Here is a 22,034-nt window from a genome sequence, read left to right as displayed (position 1 = left end):
ATTAGTCTTCTATGGATTTTTAAATTTAAATTAAAAAGTAAAAATTCTTAGCTCACTGGCTATACAAAAGCAGGCCATGTTTGACCTATTGCCATAATTTGCTGAGCTCTGGTCAATACATTTATAGAGACAGGAAAGGAAAGACATTCATTTCACTGTAGAACAATGGAAACTCTTTGATCCATCGTGTGACTTTATTAGAAATGGAGGAGACCTCTAGAGGGCAGCTGGAATCAGCCTGTTCTGTGCTCACAGATTTTTTGGGACCAGTTTAATTACCAGTTTCCAAAGTCATCAGGATTGCCTTTCTCTTTTTGTTGTTTTACACACACACACACACACACACACACACACACACACACACACACACGCACTGCTTCTTTCCACCACACAATACTTCAGTAATATAACATTGGCCTTCTTTCAGTTTCTGCTGCTGCTGCTAAGTCACTTCAGTCGTGTCTGACTCTGTGTGACCCCATAGACGGAAGCCCACCAGGCTCCCCCTTCCCTGGGATTCTCCAGGCAAGAACACTGGAGTGGGTTGCCATTTCCTTCTCCAATGTGTGAAAGTGAAAAGTGAAAGTGAAGTCGCTCAGTCGTGTCCGACCCTTAGCGACCCCACGGACTGCAGCCCACCAAGCTCCTCCATCCATGGGGTTTTCTAGGCAAGAGTACTGGAGTGGCTTACCAGTTTCTAGAAGCAGTTAAATACTTTCCTGACTAAGTGTCTTTGTTCTTGTTGGCCTTCATGGTCACTCTTAATTCTGACTGCTCAGCACACTATGAGGAAGAGGGTATGTACTTTGTAAACACTTTTTTAAAGAAATGACTGTCTACATTGTGAACAATGTAGAGAATATAGACAGATAATATAGAAACATTTACCAATTACTTCATTTGAGCTTCAAATACCTTGTGAGATGAAATCTTAGGAAATGAATTATACAGGAAAAGGCTCTAGGATCTATAAAATGATCTAGGTAATGAGAGTGCTGGCCCAGTCTTGAGATGAATCCATTCAAAGAAGGAATGGAAGCAAATGCTGTGTGTGGAAGAATATGTCTCACCACAAGTGGCTTACTCTCTGTTTCTGGAGAAAACTATGGTCCCCCAGTTGTGGATGTCAAAGTAGGAGAGAAGGAAGATGGGATGGAAATTCTAGGTTCAGCCTCATAGCAAAGTAGCTGGTTGGCTCTAGTGGAGTCTTCTATTGTCTATAAGCTATGCTTTCTTAATTTTTAAAATTTTTGTTCTCTATTTTTAATTGAAGTATAGTTGACTTACAGTATTGTGCTAATTTCTGCTGTACAGCAAAGTCACTCAGTTATACACATACATACGTTCTCTTTAATCTTCTTTTCCATTATGGTTTATCGAGGAGATTGGATATAGTTCCCTATGCTACACAATAGGACTTTACTGTTTTTCTGTTGCTTGAAAAATTTGTTTCGTATTGTTGACCCATTCGAAATGTAATAGTTTGTATCTACTAACCCCAGACATCTTGTCCATCCCTCTCTCTCCCTCTTCCCCCTTGGCAACTACAACTCTGTTCTTTTAGCTTTCTTTTCTTTATATGAGAAAGGAATAGTACTGTATGATTTTTAATTACTTTTCATTATAGCATGCTTACTCCTATTCCAAGTATACTGCAAGTACACATGATATCAAGGCTGTGAGATCTATAAGATCTAGAAGTGATATTGTAGTTAACATCTATCTCTTGCATGAGAAAATCAGTTGGATAGATTTTCACTTCTACAAGAAGGGAAAAGATCCAGGTCAGTTCCCGCTCAGGGCAGTTTAACTTTGAGAGTCTGACAATATGCCCTAGAAAATAAGAAAGACGTGAAAAATGATTCTGTGTGTGCCATCATCATTTCATGCTCAACTGACTATGGATGAAAAAAAAGATATTTCTAACAAGATTGTATTGTTTGTTACTTACCCTTAATTAATTTCCTCCTCTGTACAGAGTAGCTGTGGTTTCACCTGGCACAAAGGGGATGCTGGAGCTGTCCAGAGAGGCGGGAAGTGTCCCCTGAATTAGTTGCAGAAAGTGCTGTGGCAGAAAGAGTGGGAATATGCAAATAGTGGTGTCAAAGCTGTGTGATGTATACAGGATGTTTGGACTGAGTCATTAACAAAGCCAAACAAGGTAAACTACACACTCACCTGCATTATATCTTGGAAAGGTTGGGTTAAACTCAATCTTGAATAGTCAGGTCATCAGCTATACTATATAAAGTGAAGGAAAGACATTTCTCTGATATTTTACTTTTTCCTCGGGGCTAGTTTAAGAAGGCACAGTGGGGTGGAAGCATTATTGGCCTGCTCTCACAATAATACTTCCATCTACTTCATTTCGGAGAAGGCAATGGCAAGCCACTCCAGTACTATTGCCTAGAAAATCCCATGGATGGAGGAGCCTGGTAGGCTGCAAGTCCGTGGGGTCGCTAAGGGTCAGACACGACTGAGCGACTTCACTTTCCCTTTTCACTTTCCACTTTCACACATTGGAGAAGGAAATGGCAACCCACTCCAGTGTTCTAGACTGGAGAATCCCAGGGACGGGGGAGCCTGGTGGGCTTCCGTCTATGGGGTCACACAGAGTCGGACACGACTGAAGTGACTTAGCAGCAGCAGCTACTTCATTTAGCTTGGTCAGGAGATAGCACACCTGTCCCATGCAATGCAGGAGACCTGAGTTTAATTCCTGGATCAGGAAGATACCCTGGAGAAGGGAATGTCAGCCCACTCCAGTATTCTTGTCTGGAGAATCTCATGGACAGAGGAGCCTGGCAGGCTTCAGTCCATAAGGATGCAGAGTTAGACACAACTGAGTGTGCACGTGCACACACACACACACAAGATATAACATGAAAGACCTGAATGAACTTTTTGGCCAATCGAATATCATATGTAGCTAAAGCAGAGTAAAGGAACTCTTATTTAGAGGGTAGTTTTACTAACTTTTTAATATTTACTTTCTCCTCTAAACAAATGGACAGAGGGCAATCCAGACCTGAAGTTTCTCTGAATGTCTAGTCTTTCTGGAGAGGAAGGTTGGTTTTCTCTACAGAAACCACCAAGGAGTGAAGGAGTAGAAATAAGGTGACAATCTTTCTGTGTCTGCTGAAGGATGGAGAGATTCTAAGCAGAGGCTCCAGGGAGTGAGGATCCATGAGGATCAATTTACCACTTCCAGAAGGTGGTCTGTGTTAGGAGAATGTTCTTTCCTAGTTATTCCCTTCCTCTGGGACCTGCCTTCTCTGGAGACTCTGATCCTTCTATCTTACCTTTGACTCCCAGTAGGGGTGAAAATATTACTTTTTAAAGCGCCCGAATTCTCAGGGATGGCAAGAGATTTCATCAATGTATAAGACAACTCAGATTGCCTATCAGGTATTAAAAGAAAGTCTATAAAAATAACACAGTGGGGTGGCTATGATGTAAGAAACTGTTCCTGGGCCTCTAGTGAATGCTATCAATTATGAGTTTTGGAAACAGAGCCACCTTTGATTTTCTAGAAAGAAGAGCTAGATGGGCTGAAGGTATGATATGACCTCAGCCATAGAGGGCTGTGCAGCTAGTTGCCCCAGGAATCTGTCCCCTTCCAGGGCCTGTCTGGTTGTTTTATAGATCTTTTCTTTCTCATTTGTGCTTGAGCCCTGTGAGTGTCAAGTAGATGTTTTGAGGGTCCACTTGTCAGGTCTGAGAGAGGCCAGAGCATAACATTCCTTAGCTCCACTCAGGGGTCACATCAGGGAGTTGGATCTAAGCTTCCTCATCTTGATGGAGGTACAGATGTCTTAGCACAATCCACTTCTTGTCCCTTTCTCTCCAATTCGTGAAGGATTTTCATGTCAAAGACTGACCAGGTCGTTTCACTTCCTTGTTTGAACAGCTTTGTTGTTTCCCTCTGTCCACACATGAGATTCAAAGTTGCCAAATAAAAGCTTCTGCACTGGAGCCTTAACCTATTGCTACTGTTACCAGTGTCGTTGTTAAATTTTTATATTTTTACCTTTTCTCCACTATTTCCTGTAGAAGTCCTTGTGTCAACAGTTACATCAAATTGCTTAGACACACAGTGGAAGACCGCATATTTTTGTTGGGTGAATAATCTTACCCTCTGAAAAGCAGGCAAGACCCGTCTGCGTTGATGATTACTAGTGTGAGAGTTAAGCCCTGTGAAGTGAGGGTCCCAGGAGATTATTTATTCATGAAGAAGTAGAGAGCTAACTTATTAAATGTTGTCTTTATTTTTTTAAACCTTTCCTGTCATTTCCCCCCTCAGCTCAGACAGTTTCTCACAAAATTATTTTTTTAATTTTTATTTTATATTGAAACATACTTGGTTAATGATGTGTTTGTTCAGGTATACAGCAAAGTGATTCAGTTATACACATATCTGTTCTTTTAAAAATTCTTTTCCCATATAGGTTATTACAGAATATTGAGTTTCCTGTGCTATACAGTAGGTCCTTGTTAGTTATCTATTTTAAATATAGCAGTGTGTACATGTTAATCCCAAACTCCCAGTCTACCCCTGCCTACCACCCTTTTGCCCTGATAATCTTAAATCCATTCTCTAGGTCTGTGAATCTGTTTCTGTTTTGTAAATAAGTTCATTTGTATCATTTAAAAAAAAATTTCACATATAAGCAATATCATGTGATATTTGTCTTTCTCTGTAAGGCTTACTTCACTTACTACGATAATATTCAGATTTACCCATGTTGCTTCAGATGGCATCACTGCTGCTGCTGCTAAGTCACGGTCATGTCCGATTCTGTGTGACCCCAGAAATGGCAGCCCACCAGGCTCCCCCGTCCCTGGGATTCTCCAGGCAAGAACACTGGAGTGGGCTGCCATTTCCTTCTCCAATGTGTGAAAGTGAAAGGTGAAAGTGAAGTCACTCAGTCGTGTCCGACCCTTATGGAACCCACGGACTGCAGCCTACCAGGCTCGTCCATCCATGGGATTTTCTAGGCAAGAGTACTGGAGTGACTTGCCATTGCCTTCTCCGCAGATGGCATTGGTCCTTTCTTTTTAATGGCTGAGTAATATTCCATTGTATATGCATATCTTGTCTACTTTATCCATTCATCTGTCAATAGACATCTAGGTTGCTTCCATGTCTTGGCTATTGTAAGCAGCACTGTAATGAACATTGGTGTACATGTATCTTTTTGAGCCATATTTTTCTCTGGATATATGCCCAGGAGTAGAATTACTGGATAATATGGTAGCTCTATTTTTAGTTTTTAAGGAAACTCCATATTGTTCTCCATAATGGCTGTATCACTTTACATTCCACCAACAGTGTAGGAGGGTTCCCTTTTCTCTGCACCTCCTTCAGCATATGTTGTTTTTGGATTTTTGGTGGTGATGGCCTACTGACTGATATGAGGTAACATCTCATTACAGTTTTGATTTAAATTTCTCTAATAACTAGCAATGTTGAACATCTTTTCATGTGCTTCTTGGCCTTTTGTGTGTCTTTTTTGTAGAGATATCTATCCATTTATGTTCTCTGCCCATTTTTTTTATTGTTTTTCTTTTCCATGATATTGAGCTGCATGATCTGCTTTTAAATTTTGATGACTAATCCTTTGTTGTTGGCATCAGTTGCAAATATTTTCTCCTATTCTGTGAGTTTTTTTTTTTCTTTTTTAGTTTGTTTATGGTTTCTGTTGCTGTGCAAACACTTTTGAGTTTAATTGGGTCCCATTAGTTTATTTTTGTTTTCATTCTCATTACTCGGGGAGATGGTATGAAAAAGATATTCTGCATTTTATGTCAGAGTGTTCTGCCTATGTTTTCCTGTAAGAGTTTTATAGTATTTGGTCTTACATTTAGATCTCTAATCCATTTGAATTTATTTTTCTGCATGTTGTTAAAGAATGTTCTAATTTCATTTTTTTTACATGTAGCTGTCCAGTTTCCCCAGCACCATTTATTGACGAGAGTGTCTTTCCTCCACTATATAGTCATTTGTCCTTTGTCATAAATTAATGACCATAGGTGTGCGGATTTATTTCTGGGCTATCCTGTCCCATTGATCTACATTTCTATTTTTGTACCAGCACCATACTGTCTTGGTTACTGTAGCTTTGTACTCCAGTCTGAAGTCAAGAAGTCTGATTCCTCCAGCTCTGTTATTCTTTCTCAAGATTGCTTTGGCTACTCATAGACTTTTGTGTTTCCATATAAATTTCAAAAATTTTCTCCCTGTATTAAATGTGAAAAAACAGAATGGTTGTATCAGTACAACATGGTTATTTACCCTTGTGATTATGTGCCTGACTGGGAGCTGTGACGTGCTGCTGATGCCTGGCATCAAGACAGAGTATCTTACCGTGTATCACTAGCCTGGGAAAAGATCATAATTAAAAATTCAAAATATGGTTTCTACTAAATGAATATTGCATTCATGCAGTTGTAAAGTTGAAAAATCAAGGTCAAACTATCATTAAGTCATGGGCAGTCAATACTTAATATTGCAGCATTTGACAATAAAGCATAAAATTGGGGGAAAAAATAAAATAGAAAAAAAGACCTCCATGTTACTACTCAAACATTGCCATTTAAAGTATTTTTATACTTTTTTGTATTGTTTTCTGAAGACTGGATTTAACTTTTCTGCCCGTGTTGTATTTACAATATTATACTACACTAATTCACTAAGTTCTTATCAGTCATTTCCCATAAACACGTCCTAATTGTGGCTCAGCAGGAAAGAATCAGCCTGCCAATGCAGGAAAATTCCCTGTAAAAGGAAATGGCAACCCACTCCAGTATTCTTACCTGGGAAATCCCATGGACAAGGAGCCTGGAGGGCTACAGTCCATGGGGTTGCAAAGAGTTGGACACAACTTAGCGTCTAAACAACTATACTTATTCACTAAGTTCTTATCAGTCTTTTCCCGTTAGTTCAGTTCAGTTGTTCAGTCATGTCCAACTCTTTGTGACCGCATGAACCACAGCATGCCAGGCCTCCCTGTCCATCACCAACTCCCAGAGTCCACCCAAACCCATGTCCTTAGAGTCGATGAATCCATCCAACCATCTCATCCTCTGTCTTCCCCTTCACCTCTTGCCTCAATCTTCCCCAGCATCAGGGACTTTTCCAATGAGTCAGCACTTTGCATCAGGTGACCAAAGTATTGGAGTTTCAGCTTCAACATCAGTCCTTTCAATGAACACCCAGGACTGATCTCCTTTAGGATGGACTGGTTGGATCTCCTTGCAGTACAAGGGACTCTCAAGAGTCTTCTCCAATACCTCAGTTCAAAAGCATCAATTCCTCGGCGATCAGCTTTCTTCCCAGTCCAACTCTCACATCCATACACGACCATGGGAAAAACCATAGCCTTGACTAGATGGACCTTTGTTGGCAAAGTAATGTCTCTGATTTTTAATATGCTGTCTAGGTTGGTCATAACTTTCCTTCCAAGGAGTAAGCGTCTTTTAATTTCGTGGCTGCAATCAGCATCTGCAGTGATTTTGCAGCCCAGAAAAATGAACTCAGCCACTGTTTCCACTGTTTCCCCATTTATCTGCCATGAAGTGATGGGACCGGATGCCATGATCTTAGTTTTCTGAATATTGAGCTTCAAGCCAACTTTTTCACTCTTCTCTTTCACTTTCATCAAGAGGCTCTTCAGTTTTTCTTCACTTTCTGCCATGAGGGTGGTGTGATCTGCATATCTGAGGTTATTGATATTTCTCCTGGCAATCTTGATTCCAGCTTGTGCTTCTTCCAGCCCAGAGTTCCTCATGATATACTCTGCATATAAATTAAATAAGCAGGGTGACAATATGTAGCCTTGACGTAGTCCTTTTCCTATTTGGAACCAGTCTGTTGTTCCATGTCCAGTTCTAACTGTTGCTTCCTGACCTGCATACAGGTTTCTCAAGAGGCAGGTCAGGTGGTCTAATATTCCTATCTCAGAATTTTCTAGTTTATTGTTACCCACACAGTCAAAGGCTTTGGCAGTCAATAAAGCAGAAATAGATGTTTTTCTGGACCTCTCTTGCTTTTTCAATGATCCAGCGGATGTTGGCAATTTGATCTCTGGTGCCTCTGCCTTTTCTAAAACCAGCTTGAACATCTGGAAGTTCACGGTTCATGTATTGCTGAAGCCTGGCTTGGAGAATTTTAAGCATTAAATTACTGGTGTGTGAGATGAGTGCAATTGTGCAGTAGTTTGAGCATTCTTTGGCACTGCCTTTCTTTGGGATTGGAATGAAAACTGACCTTTTCCAGTCCTGTGGCCACTGCTGAGTTTTCCAAATTTGTTGGCATATTGAGTGCAGCACTTTCACAGCATCATCTTTCAGGATTTGTAATACCTCACCTGGAATTCCATCACCTCCACTACTGATGCTTTCTAAGGACCACTTGACTTCACATTCCAGGATGTCTGGCTCTAGGTGAGTGATCACACCATCGTGATTATCTGGGTCATGAAGACATTTTTTCTACAGTTCTTCTGTGTATTATGGCCACCTCTTCTTAATATCTTCTGCTTCTGTTAGTTCCCTACCATTTCTGTCCTTTATTGAGCCCATCTTTGCATGAAATGTTCCCTTGGTATCTCTAATGTTCTTGAAGAGATCTCTAGTCTTTCCCATTCTGTTGTTTTCCTCTATTTCTTTGCATTGATCTCTAAGGAAGGCTTTCTTATCTCTCCTTGCTATTCTTTGGAACTCTGCATTCAAATGGGTATATCTTTCCTTTTCTCCTTTGCTTTTCACTTCCCATAAACTCTTTTTCCCTTTTCCCATCAACTTTTCCTAATAGCTGGATATTATTCAGCTTTAGAGGCTTTTTCTTTTTCCCTTTTCCCATAAACTCTTCCTAATAGCTGGATATTATTCAGCTTTAGAGGCTTTTTCTTTTTCTTTTCCCTTTTCCCATAAACTCTTCCTAATAGCTGGATATTATTCAGCTTTAGAGGCACAAGGGGAATTTTACCCCCTTTCACTCAATAGCATATATATGTATATATATAAAACTCTGTTACAGCAAATTAATGATGATGAAGAATGTGACTTTTGGACTAGAGAGACTTGTTTGAATCCCTGCTTTCTGAGTTGTTATTAGACTGCATTGCTGGCAAATTGTTATCTGTTCTCTCTAGGCCTTAGTTTTCTATTCTGTGAAACACGTGAAATAGTAATGGCTCATATAATGTCATTATGAAGACTAAAAAAGATAGTGTATATAAAATGCTTAACTTGGAAGCTTACATATGATAACCTAACATCAGGAGACACCATAGCATAACAGTTTACAGTATGGTTTCTGGAGTCATAGTTCTTTAATTCAACCTGGTTCCAACACTTTTAACTGTTTGGGCAACTTACTCAATCAAGGCTTCCGTTCCGTCGCTCAGTTGTGTCCGACTCTTTGCGACCCCGTGGACTATAGCCTACCAGGTTTCTCCATCTATGGGATTGTCCAGGCAAGAATACTGGAGTGGGTTACCGTTTCCTTCTCCAGGGGATCTTCCCGACCCAGGGATCGAACCCGGGTCTCTCGCATTGGAGGCAGACGCTTTAATCTCTGAGCCACCAGGGAAGTCCCAGTCAAGGCTTAGTTACCTCATTTGTAAAAAGATACTGATGGTGTACTTGAGGCTGTACAATTCTTGAATGGCTAAACTGGAAGTTCATATCAGGCACACTGCAAGTTAGCTGGATTTAGTAGAAATGCAGACAATAATTTACTTGATTATCACGATACCTCTATAAAGACTCTAATCTTCAGTTTCCTCAGTGAAAACCCTCTCAGTAAGAATATGAAACTTGTTCTCAGTCATGTCTTTTATGGAATGAGTATTAACCAAAACTAACTCATGAATAGTTCTTCCTACAGAAACGTCCTGTGGAAGACTGGTTTTAATAATTATATATCTCCAGTCTACTATCGGAGAAGGCAATGGCAAGCCATTCCAGTACTATTGCCTAGAAAATCCCATGGACGGAGGAGCCTGGTAGGCTGTAGTCCATGGGGTCGCTAAGGGTTGGACACCACTGAGCGACTTCACTTTCACTTTTCACTTTCACACATTGGAGAAGGAAATGGCAACCCACTCCAGTGTTCTTGCCTGGAGAATCCCAGGGACGGGGGAGCCTGGTGGGCTTCCGTCTATGGGGTCACACAGAGTCGGACACGACTGAAATGACTTAGCAGCAGCAGTCTACTATAGAAAATGAACATATGTAGTATACTTAATGCTGTTGTTTAGTCACTAAGTCTTGTCTGACTACTTTGTGAGCCCATGGACTGTAGCTCACCAGACTCCTCTCTCCTTGGGATTTCCCAGGTAAGAATATTGGAGTGGATTGCCATTTCCTTCCCTAGGGGATCTTTCTGACCCAGGTATCAAACTTGGAGGTAATTGCATATTATAAGGCTAAATGTAAAAGTGCTTTGTACAGAAACCTATATAATAATGATTTGATATTTGAAGGATAACGAAAAAATCCTTATATATAATTAAATATTTTCATATAATTAGGATCTTGGAGAATAGTATGAAGCATGCATACTAGGTTGTTATTACTGTTGATCTAGTAGAGACAGGATGTGTGAAAATTAGATTTTGGGTGGAGTGATGGTAGTAGGGAGTGGTAAGGAAAAAAATAAAGGAGTCTGTCATAAAAACAGCATGTACAATATCCGACTTGTAGAAAATCAACTTATATGAGTGTGTGTATGTGTATAAAATAATACATGAAAGATTGTTCACTTAAACATTAATGGTGTTTGCCTGAGGGTGATGGGTTTAGATAACTTTTAATTTTAAATATTTTATACTTTTTCTCTTGTTTGATAATTGTAATAATAAACATTTATTATATATTGAGAAAATATCCAGCTACTTTTTTTCTGGTTCTGGCTATGAGAGTCAAGTCATTTTATTTTTTCCCTTCCCATCCCATTTTTAAAAGTTGATGTACTGTTGACTTATTAGTTTCAGGTATACAACATCATGATTGAATATTTTGAATATAATATACTCCATATAAAGTTGTTATAAAATATTGGCTATACTCCTTGTGCTGTACTTGTATTCTTGTAGATTATTTATTTTATACATAGTAGTTTGTACCTATTAATACCCTCCTCCTTCCCTCTCCTCACTGGTAACCACTAGTTTGTTCTCCAAATGCATGAATGTGTTTCCGCTTTTTTTACATTTATTCAAAATGTTCATTTGTTTTAGTTTTTGGATTCCAGATATATATGATAATACTCAGTATTTGTCTTTCTCTGGGTTATTACGCATAATATCCTCCAGGTCCATCTACACTGTTATAAATGACAAAACTTCATTCTGTTTTTAGCTGAACAGTATTCCACTGTATACAAGCACACACACACCTTATCTTCTTTATTCATTCATCTGTACATCATAAACACTGAGGCCACCATATCATGACTCATGTAAACATTGCTGCTAAGAACATTCGGGTGAATTTATCTTTCTGAATTAGTGTTTTCATTTTCTTCAGATAAACACCCAGGAGTAGAATTGCAAGATCATATGGTAGTTCTACTTTTAGCTTTTGAGACCCCCCTCCATACTGTTTCCTATAGTGGTTGCACCAGTTTATATTCCTACCAACAGTGTACAAGTCTTCCCATGTCCTGGCCAACACTGATTATTTTTTATCAGTGTGAGATATCACACTGATATCTCACTGTGGTTTTGATTTGCATTTCTCTGAGGATTATGTAAGTTGAACATCTTTTCATGTCCTATTGGCCAACTGTATGACTTAATTAGAAAAATATTTATTCATGTCTTTCCCATTTTTAACCAAGTTTTCTATTTTTTATTGTTAAGGTGACTTATTTCTTTATTTGGATATTAACCCCTTATCTGTTACATGAAGTATTTGCTTCCATTCAGTAGGGTGTTTTCTCATTTTGTTAATTGTTTATTTTGTTTTGCAGAAGATATGAATTTTATGTTGTCCCATTTGTTGATTTTTTCTTTTGTTGCTTGTGCTTTTGGTACAAGTATTATTATCACCATTGTCTTGTATTAACCTATAATAGAGTGCAATCTATGTTGCTGTTGTTCAGTCACTCAGTCATGTCTGACTCCTGGAGATCCCATGGACTGCAGCACGCCAGGCCTTTGTCCTTCACCATCTCTCGGAGCTTGCTCAAACTCATGTCCACTGTGTCAGTGACACCATCCAACCATCTCGTCCTCTGTCGTCCCTTTCTCCTCTTGACTTCAATCTTTCCAAGAATCGGGTCTTTTCAAATAAGTCAGCTCTTTGCATCAGGTGGCTAAGTATTGGAGTTTCAGCCTCAGCATCAGTCCTTGCAATGAATAGTCAGGATAGATTTCCTTTAGGACTGATTGGTTTGATCTCCTTGCCGTCCAAAGGACTCTCAAGAGTCTTCTCCAACAGCACAGTTCAAAAACATCAATTCTTTGGTGCTCAGCCTTTTTAATAAGTCCAACTCTCACATTCATACACGACTGCTGGTAAAACCATAGCTTTGACTATCTGGACCTTTGTTGGTAAAGTAATATCTCTGCTTTGTAATATGCTGCCTAGGTTTGTCAGAGCTTTCCTTCCGAAGAACAAGCTTCTTTTGATTTCATGGCTGCAGTCACCATCTGTATTAATTTTGGAGCCCCTCAAAATAAAGTCTTTCCCTATTTCCATTGTTTCTCCATCTATTTGCCATGAAGTGATGGGACCAGATGCCATTGTCTTAGTTTTCTGAATGTTGACTTTTAAGCCATCTTTTTCACTCTCCTCTTTTACTTTCATCAAGAGGCTCCTCAGCTCCTCTTCGCTTTCTGCCATAAGGGTGGTGTCATTTGCATATCTGTGGTTTGATATCGATATTTATCATTATCATTATTTATATTATTATATTTATCAATATCATTATTGATATTTCTCCTGGCAATCTTGATTCCAGCTTTTGCTCCATCCAGCACAGCATTTCACATGATATACTCTGCACATAAGTTAAATAAGCAGGGTGACAATATACATCTTGCTGTACTCCTTTCCCAATTTGGAACAAGTCTGTTCCATATCCAGTTCTAACTGTTGCTTCTGGACCTACATACGGGTTTTGCAGGAGGCAGGTCAGGTGGTCTGGTATTCCCATCTGTTTAAGAATTTTCCAGAGTTTGTTGTGATCCACACAGTCAAAGGCTTTGGAGTAGTCAATGAAGCCGAAGTAGGTGTTCTTCTGGAATTCGCTTGCTTTTTCTGTGATCTAATGTATGTTGTCAATTTGATCTCTAGTTCCTCTGTCTTTTCTAAGCCCAGCTTGAACATCTGAAAGTTCTCGATTCATAGACTGTTGAAGCCTGACTTGGAGAATTTTGAGCATTACTCTGCTAGCATGTGAAATGAGTGCAGTTGTGCAGTAGTTTGAATGAGTGAAATGTGCAGTAGTTTTATAGTGTAATCTATAAAAATACTGAATTACTACGCTGTACACCTGAAACTGATACAAGATTGCAAATCAACTATATACCAATGAAAATGGCCTAAATCTGTTCTCTGTGGTTCTGCTTTTTCACGTCTTACTATAAGTAAACTCCCCTTCCCTACCCCACCCCCTACAGGAATCCAGAGCTTCTTGCATTGAAAAAAAAGCAGATCTACTTCCGAGATTTGCATTTATACCAGTCTCTGTATTCACTGTTCTTTGCTTTGTGGGTTTTTGCATATTTATGGTATAAGATCATCTTCTGAAAGTGAGAATAGTAGTGAGAAGGTCTGGAATTTAGATATAAAGGACAAGAATCTCTGACTATGGTCATGACTAAACAGCTTGCATTAAACTAACCATTCTACAAAAAATAACTATAAAACCTTGACAAAATACATAAAAGGAATATTCTAAGGCACTAGAAAGCAGTTAACACAGAAAAGACTTCAGGGGATAAAATTCCAAGAAGGGAGGAACATGGAAATGAGTTTCACATTCACACTGGGGCTTTTCCCCTGAGGAATAGCAATCAGTAGGGCAGGAATATGTAGATAGGAAGGCATTTGGGAAAGATTGGGGTGAAGGAAGAATACTGTCTCAGCAAAAAGCAGTAGATTCTCCTCAGACTGAACTGAGGAGATAAAGGTTTTGTGCTTATGGCCAGTAAGGCACTTGGGGTTTGAGAAACAAATTCTAGAAAAGGAGGACCACAGAGAAGGAGGATCAAAGGGTAATATAATCTCCTTTCAAGGCATTTTTGATGTCTCAGCCAGCCATTCACATACAAGATAAGATTTCAAAAAAATCTAGCAGAAAGCAGAAATTGAGAGTCTAAAGTGCGGAGCAGATGTTTTAGGAGTCATGATTTTCAGAGTACAAAAATAGGAATTCAGGGATTGCTAAGGTGGAGGTATCCTAAAAACAGTCCAGGTTTGCAGCTGAGATCTCAGAAAGGTCATATTCCCGAGAAAGAGTCACATCCCAGAAATAAGAGCAAAAGTGGTTAAGGTTGTTTTTACAACATGAATCCTTAAATGGGATCAAACTGATCTGTTTTTACTCTATCTGCTACGTGAGGGAAATTTAACCTTTGTTGCAATAATATATCCATTGTCTTTATGATGTTAAAAATATAATGTGCAGCATTCAATTAAAAATATGAAAGTATATGAAGAAAGAGGACAAACAGTCAAGAACCATGAGAAGAAAAAATCAACAGATAACATGCTCACAAGATACTGAAATATTTTCTGAATAATGTTGTTTTTAACCTGAAAATAAATAGAATATTTAGAAATGTTTGCAAATTAGTAAATAAAAATTTGGGCTCTACTTGCTAAAGAGTCTTTTTGGTTAATAGTTTTTATAGTCTCAGAAATTTCTTCAGCACCTTTTTCATATCTTTGTTCCTAAGACTATATATTATTGGATTAAGAAGTGGGGTGACAACAGAATAAAACAGAGTCACAGTCATCTGCATTCTAGCACCATGATCAGATGCTGGGCTCCCATACATAACCACTACTGAATCACAGAACAGTGAAACCACAGTCAGATGAGACCGCAGGTTGAGAAAGCCTTTCTTTGTCCAGCTGCTGAAGGAAATTTCAATATAGCTTTTATGACCAAAGCTGAGGACCCCATGATGAAGAGAAAGAGAATGATGAGGAGAATAGGACTTAGAGTGGAGAAGAAAAGCTCCATCACAGGAGCTTTTATGCAGGTGAGTGCTAGAAGAGGACCTGGGTCACACAGGAAATGGTCAATGATCCTGGATCCACAGAAGGACATTTGGGAGATGATGATGATGGGAATCAAAAACCAGAGAAAACCAAGTGCCCAGCAGCTGATCACAAAATTGGTGCAGAGATGTCCAGTCATGAGGGTGGGGTAGTGTAGAGGTTGGCAGATGGCAAGGTATCCATCAAATGCCATAATAGCCAAGAAAAAGCTTTCTGTAGAACCCAAGGAGAAGAAAAAGTAGAACTGGAGAAGGCAACCAGAGAAGGAGATGAGCTTGTTGTCATAGAGGAAGTTGGCCAACACGTTGGGGACAGTGGAGGTGACATACCAGATCTCCAGGAAGGAGAAGATGGCGAGCTGGATGTACATGGGGGTGTGGAGTCTCTGATCACAGCACAGATGATCGAACCATTGCCCATGAGGGTCAGGAGGTAGACAGCAGAGAAGAGCACAAAGAGGAGAATCTGCACCTCCCTGGGGCAAGGGAAGCCCAGGAGGATGAAGCCAGTGATGGTGCTGGAGGTGTGGGGAGTGTTGGATATTTTCATGAGTCTGCGGGCTGTGAAAGAACCAGCAAATATCAAATGAGTTTGCACAGAGACATGAGGACTCAAATTTATACTTAAATCTTCCTGGGAAAGATATAAGGACTTGCATGCCTGAATGCTAAGTCACTTTAGTCATGTCCAACTCTTTGCGACCCTAGGGATGGTAGCCCACCAGGCGCCTCTATCCATGGGATTCTCTAGGCAAGAATACTAGGATGGGTTTCCATGCCCTCATCCAGGGGATATTCCTGACCCAGGGATTGAACTCGCATCTTTTATGTCTCCTGCACTGACAGGCAGGTTCTTTAACACTAGTGCCATTTGGGAAGCCCATAAGGACTTATATATCAATAATTTTTTCTTGAAAGATGAAATATTGACCTGGGTTTCCTCTTTACTCTCATTCATATTTTCATCCTGGATCCAGAAATAGATAAGCCCTTCTAGGAAAGGGTTGTAGCAGTTTTTGAAGATTATATAGACTTAATAGAGAATATACATATATTATCTTTAGGGCTTCCCAGGTGGCGCTAGTGGTAAAGAACCCATCTGCCAATGCCAGAGACATAAGAGACAAGCGTTCGATCCTAGGGTCAGGAAGATCCCCTGGTGGAGGGCATGGCAATCCACTCCAGTATTCTTGCCTGCAGAATCCCCATGGATAGAGGAGCCTGATAAGCTACAGTCCATAGGGTCACAAAGAGTCAGACACGACTGAAGTGACTTAGCATTTTTGCATACAAATATTACATTTAATAGAGTTGATCTATCTACCAACCAACCTACTGGTCTATTGTCACAAAAATGGAATGGATTTCTTCCACTTTTCAAAGAGGTGACATCATTGCAGTTGTGTCAGAAGCTGAATCAAACTATGTTGCACATTTATACATTATCTTACAGGGTTCTGATTGATTTCAAGATCAATGTGCAAGATTATTTAACAAAAGTATTCTCATTTAGAACAACAGAAAAAGACATGTTGCAGATATGCAAACTTTAAAAGCTACTCTGCCTTGAGATGCTCCAAGTAGTTACTGGAGGATAAGCAAAATTTTAGTTCTGAATCCTTACAAATCCACTGCTACTAGAATATTTAGAATTCCATGTTATCAGTAATATTCATAGCTTATATCATTGGGATAGAAATATATCAATAACTGTAGCTTGGAAAATTTCATATCTCTGTTCCAGGTAAGTACAGACCTATGTTGCCATGTAAAATAAATTAATGGAACTTCTTGAATTACTTCTTTTATGTGACTTTTGAAGCAGCCTTTATTTAAAACTAAATGATTTAACTTACTAATTTCATATTGTTTTACACTAATTATCAGTAATCATCAGATTGCAATCATCAGATCAACTATAGGAAATCAACCTTGATTTCTATTATGTTAGAAAGGCAATCCTTTCACGGTGGACCAGCGTGTAAGAATTATTAACAGAACACGTGAAAAAGGTCTGTACTTACCTGGAACAGAGATATGAAATTTTCCAAGCTACAGTTATTGATATATTTCTATCCAAAGATATGAGCTATGAATATTACTGATAACATGGAATTCTAAATATTCTAATAGCAGTGGATTTGTAAGGATTCAGCACTAAAATTTTGCTTATCCTCCAGTAACTACTTGGAGCATCTCAAGGTAGAGTAGCTTTTAAAGTTTGCATATCCGCAACATGTCTTTTTCTGTTGTTCTAAATGAGAATACTTTTGTTAAATAATCTTGCACATTGATCTTGAAATCAATCAGAAACCTATGAGATAATGTATATATGTGCAATATAAAGAAAAGCTATGTTCCCTAACCCTTGTTCTATTGTAAATCCATATTTTGGTTTTGAAGTTTGACACAGGGACTCAGGAAGTCTAATAATTTTCTACCAGAAATATTCAATTTCTGAGAAACCTACAGGATCAGAAGCAAAAGGTGGTGGCAGCAAGGTGTCATCCCTTCTCATGTAAAGGTATGGTTGCTTACATTAGTGTTGGAGGAGGAAGAGAACTGTGTTGGTTGGAGGCAGGGGAACAAGGCTGTGGGAGAGATTATAATACAATACATATTCTTTAAAAACCCTTTCTGGGTCATTTTAAACAGGATTCCCTGATTCATATCGCATGAGGGATGCTTGGGGCCAATAAAATTCTTGCAGATATGCCAGATTGTCTTTTAGAGTATATAACTGGACTGGAATAGGATTTAAAGGACTCTATTTGGTGAAGGGAAGAGTGTGTAGGTTCTGGTACTTATACCATGCAATTCCATTTACTGTCTTTCCTCTTCTGCTTTTAAAGTCATTTTCCTAGGGGCCCAGTAAATTTCTGAGACCACACATTCATTTTTTTATAAAGGAGAGTTGAAGGAAGACGGCAGAAGAGTATAACATCTGAGTGACTTTTAAGTCACTCTGTACCGGTTTCACTCATGATCAATGACAGTAATCATTTACCCTATTTTTGCTTCTCACCCTGGCTTTTGTAGTGTAGTTACAAAGTTATATCAGTCGCATGAGCCCATTGATTAGTAAAGAATAAAATTAGCGATGCAAAGGATTAATTCTGCTATGTGAAAAGGTCCTTAATGAGTTCTAAGTATTTTAGAATCTAAAGATAAATCTAGATTTGCCAGCTGGGATTAGCCTTAACTTTGCCAGAATCCTTTGCTCTACGTTAACACTGCAGGCTGATGCTCATTATGAAATGTCCTAACAAAGTCTGTGTCTGTGCTAAAAGAAAAGCATAAGTCTATAATTCCTGTACCAATTCAGAGGAAAGTGTTATGATCAATTAAAAACAATTATTAAGTATTTTTGACCAGGTTTGCTTTGCTGGTGTTCCTGAAATTTCATTTTAGGAGTAAGCATCCGCTCAGCAATCACATAATTTGACCTATTCAATTGAATGTTGAATAACTTTTTTGGTGAAATTTGTGTCAGTGTAGTGTTTCTCCATTATTTAACCCTCACGTTGAGTCCACCAGAAATTGTTGTTACTTTTTCCCATGTCTAACGCTCTCGTGTTTAAGCTCTCATCTTTTCTTCCCTGGATCACTGTGACGCTGTCCTCACTGGCTTCCTGTTTCCACCCTTGCCTCTAGATAATGTGCTATCCCTGTCACGGCCAGAGCACTCTTTAAAACAGAAAATCAGGTCAGTCCCTTTTCTTGTGCACATACTTCAGTTAGCTTCCCAATGCACTGAAAATAAAATCTTCACACCACACTATTAGATGACCCCTTGTAACATCTCCAACCTCATCTCATGGCTGTATTAATCAATCATATACATTCTATATCTCTCAAACACATACATACACACACACGTTAGAAATACATACTCTGTTTTGCAAAGGACTCTGAAGTTTGAATTTAATATAACTCTGATGTGTTATATTAACACAGTTTCTGAGTAACAGAAAGTTAGTCTTCTATTAATTTTTTAATTTAAATTAAAAATATAAGAATTCTTAGCTCACTGTCTATACAAGAATGGGCAGCAGGCCAGATCTGGACCATTGGCCATAATTTGCTGACTCCTGTTCCATGCATTTTTAAGGATAGGAAAGCAATGACAATCACTTTACTGTGAAACAATAGAAGCCCCTTGGTCCAGCAAGAATCTTATTAGATAGGAAGGGAGGAGACCACTAGAGGCACACACCCATGCATGCATGGCTTCCTTCTTCCCCACAGTACTTCAGTAATGTAACACTGGCCTTCTTTCAGTTTCTAGAAATAGCCAAGTACTTTTCTGACCCAGGGTCTTTGTTCTTATTGTCCTCCATGGTCATTCTTAATTCCTAGTTCTCAGCATAGTATGAGGAAGATAGTATATATTTGTAATTTTTTTGGAAAGAAATGATTGTCCTCACTGTTACCAACATAGAGAATATAGATAGATAATATAGAGATATCTACCAATTAGTTTCTTTGAGCTTCATAGAGCCTGTGAGATGAAGTTTTAGGAAATAAATTATATAAGAAAGGGCTCCAAATGATCTGAGACTAGGAGAGTATTGGCCCAGACATGAGAGGAATCCATTTAAAGGAAGTAACGGGAGCTAAGTTTCTGTGTGGAACAATGTGTCCCATCCCAGGTGGCTTACTCTGTATTGCTAGAGATAATAATGGACCCCAGCTGTAGATGTTAAAATAGGAGATAGGGAGGGTAGGATGGAAATTCCAGGTTTAGCATCATGACAGAGTTGCTTAGTGGCTCTAGTGGAGTCTTCTACTGTCTATAAACTTTGGTTTCTTTATGTGAAAGGGGAGTAGGGTTATATAATTTTTAATAACCTTTCATTATAACATGCTTACTCCTATTCCAAGTATACTACAAGCACACATGATATGGAGGTTTTATAGATCTAGAGGTGATATTTTATTTATCTCTCAGATGAGAAAATCCGTTAGTCTGTCACGTTTACATGAGGCAAAAATATCCAGGTGATTCCCTTTAGGGCAATTCTCCTACTTTGAGAGTCTGACAAAGCTGCTCTAGAAAATAAGAAAAGTGTGAAAAATGATTCTCTGCGTGTCATCACCATTTCATGCTCAACCTAACTATAAATTGTCAGTGGGTGAAAACAGATATTTTGAATAAAACATATCATTTGTTACTCACCTTTTATTACTTCACTCCTTTGTACAGAAGAGCTGTGGTGTTCACTTGACACAAGGGGAAGCTGGAGCTGTTCAGAGAGGCAGGACAGTTCCCCTGAATTAGCTGCAGAAAGTTCTGTGGCAGAGGGAATGGAAATATGCATACGGTGGTGTCAAAGTTGTGTTATGTATGCAGGATGTTTGGACTGAGTTTATTAACAAAGCCAAGCAAGATAAACTACTCCCTCACCTCCATGCTGTCTTGGAAAGGTTGGGTTAAACCCAATCTAGATTAGTCAGATTTTCAGATGTAATATATACGATGAAGGAAAGATATTTCTCTGAAATTTTGCTTTCCCCCCAGGGCTAGTCCACAGAGGCACAACGGGGTAGAAGCATCATGCCCTGCTCTCACAATAGCACATCCATCTGCTTCATTTGGTTTGGTCAGGAGATGTCACAGCTGTCTCATTTCTGCAGTGCCTTTGAAAACAAGAAAAGCTCTCATTTCTGAGAAGTGGCAGGCAGTTAAAGCGTAATAGAAGAGCAAAGGATTTGGAGTAAGTAGTTGAGGGTATGATATACAACATATAAACTATCTCTAGTTCTTCCAACTGTAAAATGGGTACAGTAGTACTTTCAGCAAAGTACTTTCACCAAAGTACTGAGGATTCTGAATGATAAAACATGTGGAACCTTGTCTAGGGCCTGACACACTGTAATGCATAGGAATTTTTAGCTGTATAATATACAGCTGAAGCAAAGTAAAATGAAGCTTTACTTAGAGGATAGTAGTTTTCTCACTCTTTTATATTTATTTCTCCTCTAAGCATTATATCATTTCCTTTCTTGAACAAGAGGACTATCCAGACCTGAAGTTTCTCTGAGTGTCTGGTCTTCCTGGAGAGGAGAGTTGGTCTTCTCTACAGAAACCATCAAGCGGTGAAGGAGTAGAAACTGGGTGAATATCCTTCTGTGCTTGCTGAAGGATGTGAAAATTATAAGCAGAGACTCCAGAGAGTGAGAATCCATGAGGATCTATTTACTACTTCCAGAAGGATCTCTGTGTTAGGAGACTGTTCTTACTAGTTATTCCCTTCCTCTGGGGCCTGTCTTCTCAGGAGACTGTGGTCCTTCTACCTTTGTCTCCCAGTAGAGTAGAAAACATTACTTTTTCCAGCCCCAAACTTCTCAGTGATGGCATGAGATTTCATCAATCTTTTGCCAATATGAGCCAACTCAGAGTGCTGTTCAAGGGAAAGTCTATTAAAAAAAACAGTGTGGTGGCTGTTATATAGAAGATGTTCCTGGGCCTCTAGTTCAGTTCAGTTCAGTTCAGTTGCTCAGTCGTGTTCGACTCTCTGAGACCCCATGAATCACAGCACGCCAGGCCTCTTTGTCCATCACCAACTCCCGGAGTTCACTCAAACTCATGTCCACAGAGTCAGTGATGCCATCCATCCATCTCATTCTCGGTCGTCCCCTTCTCCACCCGCCCCCAACCTTTCCCAGCATCAGAGTCTTTTCCAGTGAGTCAACTCATTGCATGAGGCAGCCAAAGTATTGCAGTTTCAGCTTTAGCATCAGTCCCTCCAATGAACATCCAGGATTGATCTCCCTTAGAATGGACCGGTT

The 22,034-nt window shown here is 39.3% G+C and overlaps 1 pseudogene; it reads right to left on the bottom strand.

Annotated features, from left to right (window-relative positions):
* Positions 1-14,864: 14,864 nt before the first annotated feature.
* Positions 14,865-20,563, bottom strand: LOC148776709 (olfactory receptor 11G2-like; annotated as a pseudogene).
* Positions 20,564-22,034: the final 1,471 nt, after the last annotated feature.

Source organism: Moschus berezovskii, chromosome 9 (genome assembly GCF_049115385.1).
Source record: "Moschus berezovskii isolate FMDL1 chromosome 9, NW_MosBer_1.0, whole genome shotgun sequence".
In the NCBI taxonomy this organism is placed as follows: domain Eukaryota; kingdom Metazoa; phylum Chordata; class Mammalia; order Artiodactyla; family Moschidae; genus Moschus; species Moschus berezovskii.
This window is presented reverse-complemented; position numbering and strand designations above follow the sequence as displayed.